General features: G+C 40.0%; 1 protein-coding gene across 1 annotated transcript in view; it reads left to right on the top strand.

The window, feature by feature from the left end:
- The first annotated feature begins 541 nt into the window (after positions 1-541).
- The window catches only part of LOC137296706 (metabotropic glutamate receptor 3-like), a 154,918-nt gene continuing 137,137 nt past the window's right edge, over positions 542-18,322 (top strand). Inside the window, exon 1 of the mRNA XM_067828533.1 lies at positions 542-623. The gene's annotated coding sequence lies outside the window, so the exon portion shown is untranslated. The remainder of the gene's footprint in view (positions 624-18,322) is intronic.

The raw sequence follows: 18,322 nt of genomic DNA, 5'->3' as shown, positions 1-18,322 counted from the left end.
AAGGCTATTCATGTATTTAGCTGTTAAAACAGGAAGTGCTGTATCATAGGTTCAAACTCTGCATACCACGCGAAATGATGAGATAGAGTTTTGACTTCAGTAAAGCACGGACATCTGTCGCCTGACAACATTTTTTGTGGTTAACAGTATCAAAATTGAGGATTTTCAGACGGTTAGGGAATATTTCCATCACATCACTTCAGGCTATGAGCTTACCTGAATATTTAACTTTGTGTTACTACAGCACGGCTCAGTCAACACGCACATAAACCCTGTATGTGTTTGGTTGTTCCACAATACGTCACGTTGGTCAGGACAGTGTTCTTGCGAGAACCTCCACTTGGAGGTGTAGAGTACTAGGCGTCCTGGAACAGTGCCATGATCGGTGCCGCTGACAGGATCTAATCGTTTTTTATCTCCTTTTGGCTTGTACAGTTATCCTTCAAATGCGACGCTTCTTTCACCGTTACGTAGCCTATCGCCTCCTAAGTGCTGTATCTTTCGGAGCAGACCGTCTATGTAAACAATATTTGATGGTATTGCCTGAAGTATGAATGGTTCTACATGCACAGAGGAAACAGTTCCTAGTTTGGTATCGTGAATTGGTGTTTAGGTGATTTAAGGTAAGTCGTTTGTTTACTTTCCGGTTAAAAGCTGTTCTTTAAATCCATTGTCAGTCTGGTGGTTGAGTGTTGGAGTTGTGTTCTGTGGCGTTTCCAGGACAAGCTGCATTCTGTCACGGCTCGATGATGTGTTGCCGAAAATGACTGTTTACATTCACACTTTCTTTCTGTTTTGCGAAATATTCTATGGAAATCAGTTTGTGTGGAAGTGAAGAGTGACTGTTGTTGACTGGTTGTGATGTTTGTGTGATTGTGGCTGTGGGTGTGGATATTGCTGTTGATGTTGGTGTGGACTTGGCTGCGGATTTGTTTGTGGATGTGGACGGGTTGTGAATTTGTTTGTTATTGATGTAGATGTGGGTGCGGATCTGGTTATGATTGTTATGTGGATTTGGGTGGATGTGTGTGTAGATGTTGTGTGGAGATGTGGCTGCTGGGTGTGGATTTGTTTATTGTTGTGGACAGGTTTTGAGAGGGTGTGTCGATGTTGGTGTGGATGTGGATCTGGGTATTAATGTAGGCAGGGTCATGTGATATGGATGTGGAGTTGGTCATTGATAGGTTGTGGGTGGTCGTTTGGATAAAGGTGTTATTATAGGTGTGGTTATGGCTGTGATGTTGTTTTGGGTTGGAGGTAGGTGTGGATGTGGATGTGGATGTGGATGAGGATGAGGATGAGGATGAGGATGAGGATGTGGATGTGGATGTGGATGTGGATGTGGTTGTGGATGTGTGAGTGTGAGTGTGAGTGTGAGTGTGAGTGTGAGCGTTGGCGTTGCTGTACACTAACTTCGTTTCTGTGAGACAACGTTTTGTAAAGACACAAATAGAAATCTTTGGACCAAAACAGCTTCTTTTTCCACGTCTATCACCATCTCACTTCTTCATCTTCGCATTAAACTGTTTACGATCAGAAACACCCATTATCGGTCTTCAAACTCCAGATCGTATTATACCTATAACACTATACATTTTGATCGATTTTGACATTCCTTTTAACTGTAAAAGGGACCCCTCGGAGGTAGGAGATTCTAGAGTTTTTGGAAAATCTAGACTTGCTCCATATATACTTTTGCGGTACAGTTAAGGCTGGATTGAACGGAACATATTACGGTTCAGAGACGCTACGCTACTCTACTAGGAGCAGTGTGACCTCAGGGTGAAGATGGAAGGTGTGAAGCTATAATATAACGGCATTCGTACCAGCCGTGATAAGATTAGACGCCATTAAAGACTACTAGCCGAATGTACCTTCTCTGTCGAGGAGAGACGTATCTGTTTTGAAGTACTTAAAGTTTTATCAGACAGCTTCAAAGGGGAAGGTTGTTCGAGAACATTCGTGATGAAAGATTTGTGTTAGTCATAACATGTTCAAACTGATTATAGATGCGTTGAAAGTTGGTTTGGGCCAGCCTATGTGTATGTGGTTTTAATAGTGATGTTAAATAATGATGTTCGTGCTTTGACATAAAATATAATGTCAGGCAAGCGTAAGTACACAAGAGTGTTTGATGGTGGCTGAAATAGAGCAACCATACAGAAGATATTCAACGATGGTGAAAATGATAGGGTTATCGAGATGGTATTCGACCCCACGTTTGTTATGCTTTCCAACTGTTTTGAGATTTGTGACAGTTTGATGAAAACTGTTTGTCAAGTCATTTTTTATGTGTATGTTATCTTCTATCAGACAGCTTATGTGCAATTACTGACGCCTTAATTGTCACACGCGTATCTTTTGAAAGGCGTAGTTTGTAAACAAGGTTTCTTGTTGCTTGACTCTTGTCGCCATTATCGGCGATGAGGATACTTTTAACTTTATCCACAGGTAGAAATTGGTGTTAATAGTGTATGCAATCAGGCACTCCAGGTCGCATGTAAAGTGTCAGTTCCCTGGTGGTCTGCTAAACCTGATACTGATGAATGGTGATGATAGTGCTGATCATGATGTAATCAGACCACAAATGAGTGACTAGGGGCTGGGGGCTGGGGGCTGGGGGCTGGGGGCTGGGGGCTGGGGGCTGGAGTGTGATGGTTAAAGGTCACAGTAACAGTGTTTCAGATGCAACCAGAGAGTTACTTCCCTTTTGTTTGAAAGCAATTTAAGTTGTTCGAATCCCTAATCGAAATAATTTTGTATCTTTTTGGGTTGGATGAAGGGTTGCGACTTAGGGTTAGGTTTGAAGCGGATGGTAGTGTTACATTTGCTACGGCCTGCATCAAGTCTTGTTTCAATTTGTGTCCATGTAATAATTCACTCACTCACTCACTCACTCACCTTAACACTCCGTGATATTACTGGCATGTTGCAGCAGCTAAAAACGTTGTAAAACAAATCTCACTCAGCGACAGAGGTTGTTGATTTTTATTGAAGCACAAAAACACCATCGGTGCAAGCACTACGAATTCTCTCACAACAAAGGGAGCCATTCCGTTTCGTCATTAGCACAGCTCCAGGTCGCAGTGACCCTGGTGTATATGAAGCATAGACTTCTGAAGGCTGTGGAGCAGATATACGTTGTTGTGGCCTGGGCTGCGGTATAGTTTTATCAATGAAAGGGTTCTGTTTTCTATTAATATTAAGTTGAGATAAGCTTTTTATTTGCTTCCGGCATGACTGTGATAACGAGTCGCAGGGGGTCCAACACGCCATAACAAGCTACATTTCATGTATAAGATATCGTACATTCATACGTATATCAAACACTACGTCACAGAAACAGTGCTTTTACCAATACGTCAATAGTTCCTTGAGCGGAGGGCGCTGGGGTAGCTTAGTGGTTAAAGCGTTCACTCGTGACGCCGAAGACCCTGATTTGAACGGGCACAATGCGTAAAACCCATTTCTAGAGTCCACCGCCGTGATATTAATGGGATATTGGCAAAAGCGGCGTAAACCTAAACTCACTAACTCCTGAAGGTGGGTAAATACCTTTCATTCGTTAACTGTATATTTAATTCTTATGAATAACATTGAACTCGTTTGCACTCTTCCAATTATATTGATATATCTGAGCGTGTGTTTATACATTTTTATCAAACAATGGTGATACCAGGTGTAAAGATCAACGAAAGTGTGACTCGTCATATTCAAGGGCTAGTCAGTGTATCAGTGTGTCAGGTGATATAAAACACAGCCCACGTTTGGTGGCAGTTAATATTGTGAACTGCATCGGACATGATCACTAAAGCGTCATGTTTGGAAATTTCAAACGGTCATCTCCAAATCGCAGCATTGACATGTCTCATTCAAGATATGGAAACGATAAACTTTATTTTGAAAAACATTAAAAAGAACACACACACCCAAAACAAAAACAAAACAAAACAAAACAAAACAATACAAAACAAAAACAATACAAACAAACAAACAAAGAACAACCCCCCACCCCACCCACCCCCAAAAAAGAACAACAACCCAAAACAAAGCATAAGCAACAACAGAAGATCACAAAAAGTTATCATTTGATTAAATTCATAAAAGAGCATTGTCTGAAGCTAACCCTCCTGTTTTTCTGCCTGTTTCTGATTTGTTTGTATGTTCAGGGAGTGAATCTGAACCCCTGATTCATGCACTTTACGTCTGCCATGTTTTGATTCTATACATAAAGCCAGAAGTGAAAAGGTACCTTCACCTGACCCAGCTGTGGAACCCCAGTGGTCAGAAGATAAGTTTAAACATGCAGTGATAATTTCCCAGCTTCCTGTAGTTGGAGGAATTAGAAGAAAATTCCTCCACTTCATCATCCTTGACATTAATGCAGAGATGACAGACATTATGACATTATTGGGGAACCACTTTTCGTTGTGTGTGTCGGAAATTACGATATTACCCTACAATACAACCTGAATTGAACGCGATTGTTAAACTAAAGAGGAGGAAATAGGTACTTAAATTTATTACCGAGAAGCAAAACAGCCATAAAACTTAAAAACTATTTTGTTTTTGAAAACCCCCAGCATGTTTTGAGAGAGATACACTGAAATATGAGCACATCTTGATTGGCGGTATCAAACGTACAGAGAAGAATTGTATAACGCTTTTGAGTAAGAGTGAAGCATGGGAATGCCTTCATGGGAATCTTGTGCGACATCCATTAAAGTTTAAGTATAACTGTTTTCAGAATTTGCAAGAGAAAGATATAGAAGTATTTCTTGTTTTACGTGGCATATTTTACTTAGAAAGATAAATGCTTTGAAACGCTTGGCGTTGACAGTATACCGTATATACAGTATGGTTCAAAATTATTGAGAATAGCTAAAGCATTTCATATTATTAAACGAGAACAAATCAGATAAAATTGAATGTATTGTAAAAGTGAACTGACCTTTTCATGTTGTGTAGGTAACAATTTAATATTTTATCAAGTCTCCTTGAGCTTCACGGCACAGTCTAAGACGGGTAGGCATACTTCCTATCAGAGAGGTTAGTGTCTCGTGAGTTATGCTGTCCCAGTATCGGACCACTTCTCTCTTCACGTCTTCAATTTTTGTCAACCCCTTTTGATTCACACATTCCTTCATCATCCCCCAAATGTTCTCAATGGGATTTAAGTCAGGACTATATGCAGGAAATGGTAATGCAGTCACATTTTTCTCCTGAAACCACTGCTTGGCATGTTTTGCGGTGTGTTTAGGATCATTATCTTGCTGCAAAATCCAGTCATTTCCATAAAACACATGTGCACTTGGAAGGAGAAAATTATCTAATATGTTAGTGTAGCGTTGACTTGTCAGATTTCCCTCAAACACACACAGCGGGGTCGTTCCTAATAAGGATATCCCTCCCCATACATGAAACTTTGGGCTGTATTTAGGTCGTCGATACAACGGTGCTGACGCAGACTTTGTCCATATTTTCACATTATTGGGATATACCCATATTGAGCTTTCATCAGTAAAAATCACATTTTCCCAGTCAAAGTTTTCATGTGCCAAACACCACTCAACACGCCTGTCTTTATGTTCTTGTTTCATGAGAGGAGAAGGAATTCCAGTCTTTTTCTCCCATCCAAGATCAATCAAATTTCTTCTAACTGTAGATTTTGATACAACTATTGATCCCCTTTCTATCATTTCATACCTGATGTTGGAGATGCTTGCCCTTTGCTTTTCAGACGCTATAATTCCCAGTCGGACGCGATCTGAGAAGTCCAATTTTCTGGGTCTCCCTGCTCCTTTCTGGTGCCCCAAATCCTTTCCCTCTTTAAACTTCTTCCTAATCTTATACACAGTAGAAAGAGGAGTTCCTGTTCTCTCTGCCAATGTATTTACATCATCAATTCCTTGATTACACAACTCAAAAATCAACCTTCTTTTATCTTCAGCAGACATTGTTGACAGTTCTGAGGAAAATGACGGCTGCTACAAATTCAGGGGAGGTAACTCTAATTGTACTATACTCAGTAGGCCAAGATGAGTTACCTCCCTTATACCATTACTTAGTTTTAAGTATCAGTGAATCAGTTGAGGTGTTAGGATAGCTCAAAGTAAGAAGAAAAATTCTCAATAATTATGAACCAGACTATATTTTGATGCATGTTATACATTGTTTAAAGCTGTTTTGATCACTAGTGTTTTCCCTAAGAGTTGTAAAGTTTGTATGACGATACTGCTATTTGTGGAAGTTGTGGATGCTTTGAGCACGTATAGCAGTAAAACTGGAATATCCACACCGAAGTGAACTCACATTTTGGAGGGAGGGATGAGAATATGATCAGTGATTACATGATCTCTGCGTGAATCTCATCTGTAACAGATGAGGGGTTATCACAATTATCGCATGGAGTTAGTCCTGAGGCAGAAACAGCTGCATAACTCCAGCAGAACATTGAAGTCTATCGTGTTGTCTGCACTACGTCGTGTTGTCATGCTCGCTCCGGGCTCGTATGTTGTAGATGGTGTAGACCAAGGTAAACGGTACCCGCAAATACGTCGCTGGCTGGGAGAGCAGCCGTTCCGAAGTTGTATCTGTGGTGTGCGGCCTGAAGGCTGTCATGAATAGGTTGCAACAACGGTGAACAAACCCAACGTTTGATTTAATATGTCCTGTATAATAGTCATTTCCTTGACATTTTCCACTGAATCCAAAACATTGTTCCAAATGAACATCTCTATTTTCACCTCACCATACTTCACTCGCATATAAGACACATGAACCTTTACCTTACCTTACACAAATATGTCGCTTTCGGATTGGCTGATCATGAGTGCTCACTGCTGTTATTTTAAATGTACCCCGCTTACATGCGAGTAACATTTCTATGTACCCCGTTGTCAGTGACAACTCATTTGGTACTTCGTGGTAGTCTTATTCTTTATGTCGAATAACATTGAATCACATATGATGTACGGAAATTACCGATGTTTTGCGAATGAAAATCGATCGAAGGGAGATAACTCTAAGCATGTCTTTCTTTTTGGCTATAAACAGATTTGTGCTCGTGCTTGAAACAATTAGAAAATTAACATTATGATGTTCGGCGAGATAAATACGTTATTCACTAGTCAATCTGGGACCATTTTTGATGTACTTTAGGACTCGGTTTCTTAAACAAACATCGAGGGTACATCAAGCCTATGTCGCCTCGTGACCGGTGAATATGTATTACAAACAGATCAAAGACCATGTAGCTATCACCCAAAGCGAACTAGAGCAAACGTATGCAGGCTTTGCATTCCTCTATACATCAAGATCATGGCGCAAATGATGTACTGCTTCCGTCCAAATTGTATACTTTGGTTTCACCCTACTTTCATATATATGTCTTCAGTAACCCATGCGTGTCGGAAGGGGATTGGGTGGTAAGGCTCGCTGACTTGGTTGACACATGTCTTCGCATAATTGTCTGGATTGAATTGTCTGGTCCAGACTCAAATATTTACAGACCGCCGCCACATAGCTGGAATATTGCTGAATGAAGCGTAAAACCAAACGCAATCACCTTTTTATATGTAACCAACATGGTGATATCTATCAGTCTGAATATATTGTTGCACTTACTTGTAAAATTGCATCTCTGCATATTCAGTGTTTATTTCACTTCTAGTTAAACCACTTGTATTACACGACGTAAACTTTATTTTGAAAAATATTAAAAAGAACACACACATCCAAAACAAAAACAAAACAAAACAAAACAAAAGCAAAACGAAAACAATACAAACAAACAAACAAACAAAAAACACCCCCCCCCCAAAAAAAAAAAAAAGAACAACAACCCAAAACAAAGCATAAGCAACAACAGAAGATCACAAAAAGATATCATTTGATTAAATTCATAAAAGAACATTGTGTGAAAGTAACATGGTTCGTTATAATTTTACCCAAGTAAGATTAAAGTTTCTCTGATCCAAGTAATGACGAAACTATCCTACTGATTATATACTTCCGTCTTCCTGTTTTTCTGCCTGTTTCTGATTTGTTTATATGTTCAGGGAGTGAATCTGAACCCCCGATTCATGCACGTTACGTGTGCTATGTTTTGATTCTATACATAAAGTCAGAAGTGAAAAGGCGGTAGACATGGTGATATCTATCAGTCTGAATATATTGTTGCACTTACTTGTAAAATTGCACCTCTGCATATTCCGTGTTTATCTCACTTCTAGTTAAACCACTTGTATTGCACGAGGAAATGGTTGTTGTGACGTACTTGCCACATGTTAATCTCAGTCTTCCAGCCTTACTTTAAAGTTTTGCATCACTGTTTTGTTATTTATTTGTCACGTATACGATTCTTGGCGCGGGCGAGAATTTGCCTCACGTGCGATGTTTTGTTTGGAAGATGACAATGACATTGAAATTCAGAGATGGTTTTAGCCTCTTCAGTTTTTTTTACTTCAGTCGCAAAATATACCATCTGCAAATATTCCACGTAAATTACACTACGGTTTTCCTTTTACAAATGGATGTTCATGCAATCACACACAATGTTGTATTTCGCTGTCAGAGCTTCTTGTACGTCATTCTTAATATGATCCTAAACGCCGTGGAGTTCTTGTAATAGGAGACTAGCTCTTGGCAATGGCTAAAAATGGACAGAAATACATATCCAAAATATCATTATACATTTATTAACCTCTTTTCTTTCGCTGACCCACGCATACCAAGTATTATTCTGGAAACAAATACTAGAAATTGAAACGCTAATCAAGACGAAAATCGGAGTGCTACATATTCTGAAGTTAGTATATGGAATTCCTGTGGTCGCACAGAAGCAACAAGCCTCGCTAAGTGAGAAAATGCCCTTGATATCCGGAGTCGTAGCATTACTGACAGGAAGGGAAAGAATAGGCGGCAATTACCTCACATTAGCTGCAGCAGACTCAATATTCGACAACGGTTAATTTCCGAGTATAGATGAGGCTTTTTACGATCCCCGTCCAAGCGAATGGCTCCTTGATTCGTTGTGATTTTTCAATTCGTTTATTTTGTCAATGGTAATACGTGGTTGTCAGATTTCTGAGAAATATTCACCTACTGTCCTGGCGATGAGTGTATTTATTTTGTCAAGTCATTTTCTCGATGGTTAGAGGAGGGTCAGAGAAATACAAGAGCCCTGTCTTAGTCGGCATTATCTTGTCTGGGCTGAATTTGATCTCATTTCCCCAGACAGTTTGTCTTGAGGGGTCTTCTGTGGCACGCAATGTGACGTGTCTACCAGTATATCCACGAATATACATTTAAGGTGAGTATGGTTTCGTGAATGAAATGACAGATTAACAATAGCAATATTATAAAACGGTGGTCGTTAACAAGTGAAACCGCCTCAGCTGTTTCATATTTGAATGTTTGCATGAAGATTCAGAGTGGCTTTCCAAAAGGCTGTTTGACAAAAGGGGTGATTTGAACTTTCCAATAGTCAACTTCCCTTTCATGACGGGCAATATTCGAACAGCTCCAGCCTTTGGTGTTTACATTTCACAACTTCTGAGTACAGTTGAACATGCTCTTTTATCAGGTTTTCAAAGGGTGTCATACCACCCTAGCTCAGAAGGTATTTGACCAGCTTACAACTTTCAAGGCCACAGTAAAGCTTTCAAGAAGTTTCGTGGATGACACGTGGACATTTCGAAATGCCATGCATCAGTGACAAAAATATGCGTCATCGCTTGAGCAGGATACGCTCACCTTTTCGCGAACACCTGGTGTCAACACTATTTCATAGTGATTCATAAATTCATGCTCTGGCATCGTGCCGCATGGTCACAAACATTAGTGTGTCTGGTCCAGACTCGATTTGTTTACAAGCAACATCATAAACCTGTAATTCTGCTGAAACAAATATGTGCTCATGATACAAAGTCACTATTGTACACTATTGCTCCTAGCATATATTTTTTATGAATGTGGTAAGGGTTTTGTCGCTTCTATGGGTAATGTGTACCGAACTAGAGGTTTTTCAAAGGTGATGGATTGAATAGCCCCTCATCATGACTCCAGTATGTATTCATTTTAGGTACCAAAACTAATTAGGGTAATAAGAAAACAACACTAGCCAATTTTTACTTCTTTGAGGGACGCAAATATATTGAACAACTCATTATAGTTCGTGAGTGTGACTTTTTCGATCCACATCCATGAACCGTTGTCAAGCAGGACAGCACAAAGTTCGTTGAGTATTAGCCAGTTCTATCCCCATATACAGGCAGAGGAGAAAAAGGAAAAAAATGTTGTAATAAACTATTTCCTGGACTAAGTGTCAGTTTAGTTGTAGTTGTGAACCAAGATAATCACCTTCTCTTTTGTTATGACTTAAGATACATTGACATAGAATAGTTACATAACACGATCTCTTGTCAACAAAACAAGAGCCGATCCTTTAAGAGATCGTTGATAGAACTTACCAGAACACCGTGCATCGAGTTGCCTCCCCTTTCCCAATAAATACAGACACACATGATATATATTGTCTGGACGTTGTGATAATGTTTCCCTGTCACAGCTGGTTGCGTGTGTGCTTATGAAATCTACCGCATAATATTACTGAAGTATTTCAAAAGGGGAAATTAATCATTATTATAATGACAGACAAAGTTATGGTATTAACTGGTATTCTAGATTTCCTGATTGATTGAAAAACATATTCTCATGAACGGTCGGAATGCAATGTATATCCAGGCTCGTCAAAACAAATACGAATACTTTATAACTATTTAGTAATCTATGACACATTGAGCCAACTTCGAATAGAATATACCACTGCCCATTGTGACAGCAGGGCACTATCTCCGATGCACGTGAAGTTACAGGGCAACTGCATGAACATGGTGTGTAAGAAAGGTGTTCAATGCCACATCACAAACACTAAACCAGGTTAGTGATAGGGTCAGTAACAGTATGAACAATGAATCAGCCTCACAATGGCAGTGGGGTCGGACTCTCAACCATTACCATGGGAAGGAGGCCGCGGGCTGTTGGTCTTCAGGGCATACAGAGGTGGTCCTCCTGTTCCACAGTTCTTTTTATCCTGAAGATCCATGCAGTATTGGTCTTCAGCAACCCATATTTATCTCGACTCGACTAACGGTATCGGGTGATTAGGCTGTGTTGGCACATATTATTGTATCCCTGGTGCTTATGGCGTTGATCACAGGATTGCGTGGTCCAGTCAGATTATTTAACGACCGTCGTAACATTTCAGAAATACCAAACAAAACAAAATACAGTGGAAGCTGTCTAAACCGGCACTCACTAGGACTGAAGAAACAATCCCGTTCAGACAATGTGCCGGATTGCACAGCTGATGATACGTGTACAAGCTGTGGATGGGACTGAGATTGTATGGCGGTGTTTACAACCTGCCGGATGGGACAGATGCCGATGAATTCTTGGTGAATACCTGGTATGTCCCTTCAGTCACGACTATGTTTGCTGCACATCAAAGGAAACTTGTTCAGAGAGATAGTCAACACTGGGCATTCGTTTGTCCTGGCGTTCTGTTACGTTTATATCAAGCAATATAAAATGAAAAATGGAATTCTGATTAGCACATGTGGTAAAACACACAATAGTGGAATATAAAGTGTGCATACAATTTGATTTGGTATTCGTGGATTATATTTATGCGTATTTCAGCGAGCGGACAGCTGTCTCCATTTGTGAGATGATTCAGATGGTGCATACAACTGCCACAATCTCTATAATTACACTTGGTACGACACAAAACGCGATCAAGTCTGTTTTACTTCCCAACTAATCGTAACATCAGGAGCAGGACGACCATTCGAGACGGTCTGGTCTCCGAGGACCTTGAGAACAAATTCAAAAGAAGTCGGTCTCGAGCATGATTGCGCAAGACAAGATTGCCTCAGCTGTGTATCATGTTGGGTAGTAACGGAGGTAGTTCCAAATATAATGGCTGATTTGCATCGCCATGTAAACAGAAACGAGGATTGACACGTACAAAATCACAGAAAATCCAACAAAATAAGTTCGTGAAGATTTGGTTGAATGCAAACACTGTCTCGAGCCGCTTATACTCATTGACTGATTGATTGATTGATTGATTGATTCATTCATTTATTTTGGTGATACATTGAAGTATGATTAACTAAAAATCCTATTTTTGAGTTACATCACGTGTCACGAAATCATCTGCATTTGTCTTGAAGTACCGTAATCGTATCCCAAATGTGTAAATGGATGCTCATGATATCAATCACTGCACCGGGTCGTTCTGACCTGACTCGACTGCATACAGACAACCGTTATTTAACTGGCATTTAAACGTTTTCAAATATTTTCTCTAAATTGCGTACACAGGAACGCAAGTATACCGAAACGATAGAGGCAGATTGCTTTATTGAGTTATCGTTTTATCCTTTATTTAATTTAACCTTGAAAAATCAAATCAAAGATTAATCATATTTTGAGCGTTCTTGTAACTAGCATTTTAGCACTTATAATGAAAGACAGATATGTTTTTTGTTCATGTTTAACACGGAGTGCGCTTTCATGTGACGTCTTATTTCTTGCCCCAAATTATTTTCCTCAACAGATTATTGTTTTCAACCTAATATAATGAACACAAGAAGTTCTTCATGTCTGCAATATTGATAGATCCTGCCCAAAAGCTGTTTGGCGTTCGCTACATGCCTTCTAAGAACACATAAATCAGATGACATTTTCTTGCAAAACAAGGGATAAAGACTCCTAATGACGCGTTAAGCAAGATTAAAGAAAATTTTAGGATGATGTGTTGAAGGGCAGTTTTGAATCTTTAGCCTTGCTTTCGTGTTTACAGATCTTGTTGGTTTGGGGGAAATGCTGTTTATCGTATTGTTCAAGTTTATATTGAGTGTGTATGCAGGTATATGTGTGATTTTGTATATGTGTGTTTTTATGTGTGTGTTTGCGTGTTAGAATTTATGTGTATGTGCTTGATTGTGTGCGAATGTGTGTATACATGTGTTTGAATGTGTGGTAAATGTGTGTATGTCGGTATATATGTGTGTTAGCGTGTACATGAGTGTTTTGTTGTGTGTGTTTGTACATATGTGTGTTAGTTTAAATGTGTGTTTAATGTATCTGAGTGTATGTGTGTTTGTGTGTGTGTGTGTTTACGTGTATGGATGTGTATTTATGTGTGTTTGAATTTTAATGTGTGTGAATGTGTGTACAATTCTCCATATGTGTGTTCAATGTGTGTATAGGTGTGTATATGTAAGTTTGCATGTGTGCATCTGATTGTGTGTATGTAAGATAGCCAGATAGTTTTAAATAAAAATGGATTGACACGTGCTCATGATTGTAATCACTGGATTGTCAGATCCAGACTCAATTTGTTCGGACCACCTCTATATAGCTTGAATATAAGTATATATGTGTATTAAACAAACAAACTTTGGACGTAGGTGCTTGCCCAGATCTCAGTAATATCAACTGGAGGAATGTCAGACTTTGTGATCGGATCTGAGATCCATCCCATCAACTAAGCGTTTTGGAATAAACACCCGTGGCCAGGTCCCTCCATTATCCCCCTCCCATTTCTTCTGCTCCCCCTGGCGGAGTGTGTATGCCAAGGCTGTCTGGAGAGGATAAGGTTCGGATAAATGTGTCAGTCTTCCTTTTAAGAGCCGTGTCGGTTGCTTGGCTTAAATGTAGTTGTAAACATATGAATTTGTGTTAGAATCTGGGAAATTGAGTCTTAAAACCCATGTTTTGTCAGTTCGGCGCCAATCTGTCTTTAACTACCCGGGCCCGGTGTCCGGGGGTACTTGATTTTGTTTTGTGGCAAGATGGATAATTCCACGTTACCGATGTTGGTTGAAGAATGCTCAGGTGATTGAACAGAGTGGTTGAGTGCGAAAAATGTTTACAAAAAATGCCGTGGGCATATAGACTACGACGATCTATATTCGTGTCAACTTTTAGGGGAATTTAAGCTTCTAGAAATGTCAAAAACATGCAAAAAACATGTGATTCTGTAGATGTTGAAATCACATGGTTCTGGAAGACGGTTCGTTGTTAAAGTCTCAGAAAGAGCGATGCCAACAGGAATAATATTTGATGCTGAAGACCAACTAGGTGACCCATGCGCCATTGAGGTGGTCCTTTCTTCGTGTTGAACTAGACTCGAGCCCTATCCGACATTTGGTTTTTCAGCAGTCGATAATGGTCTCCAGTAACTCGAATGCCAGTCCCGTTGTGAATACAACGTCATATTAAACACGCTTCCGTCAATTAAAAAAAAGTACATAAAGTACGCGCGTATGTGGTTTTCAAGTAGGTTTGAATCAGTTTTCGAAAGCTTCATTTTAATGACTTTCAGGCTTGATGTATTTACTTGAAGTGATTGCGTTTGACTAATTGCGCCTCTTGTTGAGGAAGGGTCAGGGAAGTGGAGTGAGGTAATGAATGTCCGTCGCCATTCTGCAGTGATGAACCATAACACCATGCTGGTGGATACACACGGGCTCTGACAGGGTGTCGATGTGACTCATGGTTTGAAAACGTGCAGCTGTATATTTTAAACTTTGTTAAAATATTTGACAAATGGTCCATGCTTAATGTTTACAATGATAGAGAATGACTAAAATGACCAGCCTCACGTGAATGAGTGAGTGGTTTTGTGGTGTGTAGTGTATACTCTACTCTAACAATAATTATGCATATACGTATTACTATTTTAAAACTCACCATATATTGGAATACATGTTAGAGCTGCATATCCATAACTGCATATTTGTGTTTATCCTTGTTAGATAACAATAGCATAACACTGACAATATTGTTTACTTTTAAAAGAAATTAGCACATCGCTGCGACAGAAGAAATTAAAATCATTTGCGTTATTATGTCTGTATATATCTGACAATATGTATCAGTATATCCTTGGCAGTATACAGTTATGCACCTTTGAGAGTATGTTATAGTTTATCCATAACAGTACTGTATATAGTGACAGTATATATCAATATATCCTTTAAAGTATGCCACAATAAAACTTGAAATTCTATATAGTAGAACCATGATATATTAATAATATCGATAGAACACAAACGGTATAAAATCAACCTGTATTCGTGACATTTTGAAACAGTATATCCTTGACATTAGATACTATAAAAATTATAAACAAATTTTACATCTCAAGACATCTGATCCAACGCTTTTGTCGTATATGTTAGTGTCGGTATGTTTGAAGAAACATGCATTGAACACGGTTTACAAATACCGTTATCTTAGAAACTTGTAAGTTCCTCCTTGCTATCTTGAAGCTGTCTGTTACATCGTGCTATGATGGTAATCCTCCCACAGGCAGTGATGAGTCTCACGTTACCAAGTCACCCCTAGCTAAAACGCTTTTTATGCTTGAATTACACGTCCATGATGTGTATCTGAAAGTTCAAACCTCGTTTCCTCATCAGGTGCATGGATTAAACCGATTAGGCTCCAGGTATCTGATAATGTTTCGGGGCGGAACGACACTAAAAGCTCCACTAATTGAACAGGTTCGTAGCCAGTTTTCGTTTTCTTTCCAAACTACCATCGCAAACATAAACATCTTAATCGTTAAGGTGGCTTACAAGACGACCATATGTCCACATCTTCGGGGGTTGTTGCTGTTGCAGTTGCAGTTGCAGTTTCTGTCCTGACGTTAGTTCTACACGCTGTGTTTCAGCCATGTCTCTATGAATACGTTAACTTCTTCAAACAGATATAATCAGTATTATCTCCTAACCAGAGTTGATATTGAAACAGAAGCAAATTACAAAACAAACCGGTCTTGCCTCTTCAACTTCCGGAAAACACGAACGATTGCAATGTTAGTTGTTTTCAAAGATCGAACACAATGTTTTGGATATCGTTTCGCTAACAACCGGTGCATGGTCACGACACTAGCCTGGTTCCTAGCCGTGCTATATGATCATCTGGGACATCTTGGAAATCAAACGAAAACTCTTTTTATAAGCTTGACGTTTTTCTCAGTGTTTTCTTGAAAGAATGATGTGAAAACCCAATCATGCGATCTCATCTGGCCTTTGATGTCATTAATTTTGTTAACTTGCATGGGGCAAATCAATATGTGAACTGCACGTTTGAGAAGGGGAAGTGCTTCAAGTTAAATCATGCTTGGTACTTTTTCCTCATCTGGCTGTTCAAAACGGTGTGCTTTTTAGGTGTTAATTATACAAAAACATTTGTTTGCTTCTGCGCAGATGTGATATTGTTTCTACCGCGCAAAACTGGGCTGCTTAAACCTTTCATGGTAGAAAGTTGAAACTGCAAAAACATCACTTGGTGTCATTAATGAAGATACGTGTTTAGGTCGTGAGGTGCTGGTTTCCATAAAACTGATCTGATACAACAACAGTGTGAACAACAAGTCGGGCTGGAACATGCGATGCTGGTGATGGTGACACAGTGAGAGTGATGGTCTGTAGGACGAGGGTTTGGTATCGGTGTGTGTATTTGACTGAGGGTAGGTGTGGGCGTTCAGAGTGGTCACTCGGTGGGGCTGTGGGTATAGACGTGGTTTGAGGTGTGGGTGTGGATGTGGATATGGATGGGACTATGGGTTTGGATGTGGATGGGGCTATGAAGGTAGATGTAGATGTGGAAGGTGCTGTGGATGTGGATGTAGATGTGGACATGGCTATGGGAGTGGATGTAGATGTGAACGGTGCTGTGGATGTGGGTGCAGATGTGGACGGTGCTGGTGGTGTGGATGTAGATGTGGATATGGCTGTGGGTGTGGATGTAGATATGGACGGGGCTGTGGATGTGAATGTGGAAGGTGATGTGAACTTGGATTGGGCTCTGGATGCAGATGTGGACGGTACTGTGGTGTGGATGTGAACTTGGAAGGTATGGGTTCGGCTTCTGGTGTGGATGTGAAGGTAAATGTGGATGTGAACGGGGCTGTGGGTGCGGATGGGGCTGTGAGTGTGGATGCAGATGTGGACGGTGCTGTGGGTGTTGATGTGAGTGTGGGTATGGATGGGAAGATGGATGTGGACATGAATTTGGGTTAAAGTCTAGGTGTATCTGGATGTGCTGAGCGTATGTGAACGAGCGAAGGAATGTGGGTCTGGATATGAATGTGGGTGTGAATGTGGATTGTGGTGCGAATATGAGAGTAGGTGGACGTAGGCTTGGATGTGGATAAGCAAGAACATGGGTGTGGAATGTGATATGAATGTGTGCGTGGATGAGGGTGGTGTGAGAGTGGGTAAGGGTTGGTTTTAGTGTGGGTGTGGGTGTGGGTGTGGGTGTGGGTGTGGGTGTGGGTGTGGATTTGGTTGATAGTGTTGATCTAGGGTTGTTGCACCTGAAAATTAAGGTGATGTGCGAAACATAGACGAGAGATCGGGCTGAAGTGAGATACTGAACGATATATCTTGGGCTAAAGCCAGAGACTGATCGAAGATGAGAGGTAAGGCGATGACGGCATACAGTTCGAGACATTCGGACTAAACGGACATACCGGACGAGATGGCGGCTGAAGATGGATAGGCAACAGAAGAAATTCCTGGACACAGTGAACCTTAAGAAAACGTAGGCTGTGATTGTAGTGAAAGATAATCCCAAATTATATGTATATCGTGACAATGTTCCTGTGTCAGGTCAGAAGGATGCAATACGAGCTCTTCTTACCTCAGCTGAACTTAGTTGAGATGAGTGAACGAACTGGATAGACAGAAATGTCTCAGCCATCAGACACAATTCGCATCTCCATCTTCACAAACGTAATCTTAATTATCTTTCAACATTTACAATTTCCTTTTTAATGCCCCTTTTTATTTGAAACATGTAAGCATAGAATGGATGGGTGTCATGTAGGGTGACGAGAGTTAGACCTTAGCAATGCATAGATACCACTTAGAGAATGGGGAGACATTTGATTAATTTTGAATTTCCAGTCAACATTTGTAACCCTGCCATTCTTCGGACACAATAGATGAATTGTACAATTTCGTTTCTGTCATATAAATTAATCGTACAATTATAAAAAGGAAACTATGTTTTAATGGCTCTAATATGAATAATATTCAGAAAGGTTTCTGCGTTGTTTACAACATTCAAATAAATGCAAAATTCAAATCTGTAAAGATTTCAATGCACACTATGTTTTCAAACATATTTCAGGCTGATCGTGACAATGGCTTTAAGTATGTACATTTACCTACTATCTTCAACAAATGCTGCGATCCGTGTGTAAATAAAAATACTTTCAATTTCACCATGTGTC

Source organism: Haliotis asinina, chromosome 9, assembly GCF_037392515.1.
Source record: "Haliotis asinina isolate JCU_RB_2024 chromosome 9, JCU_Hal_asi_v2, whole genome shotgun sequence".
Taxonomy (NCBI): domain Eukaryota; kingdom Metazoa; phylum Mollusca; class Gastropoda; order Lepetellida; family Haliotidae; genus Haliotis; species Haliotis asinina.
Note: the sequence above shows the minus strand (reverse complement) of the source record. Positions and strands in the feature narration are given on the sequence as shown.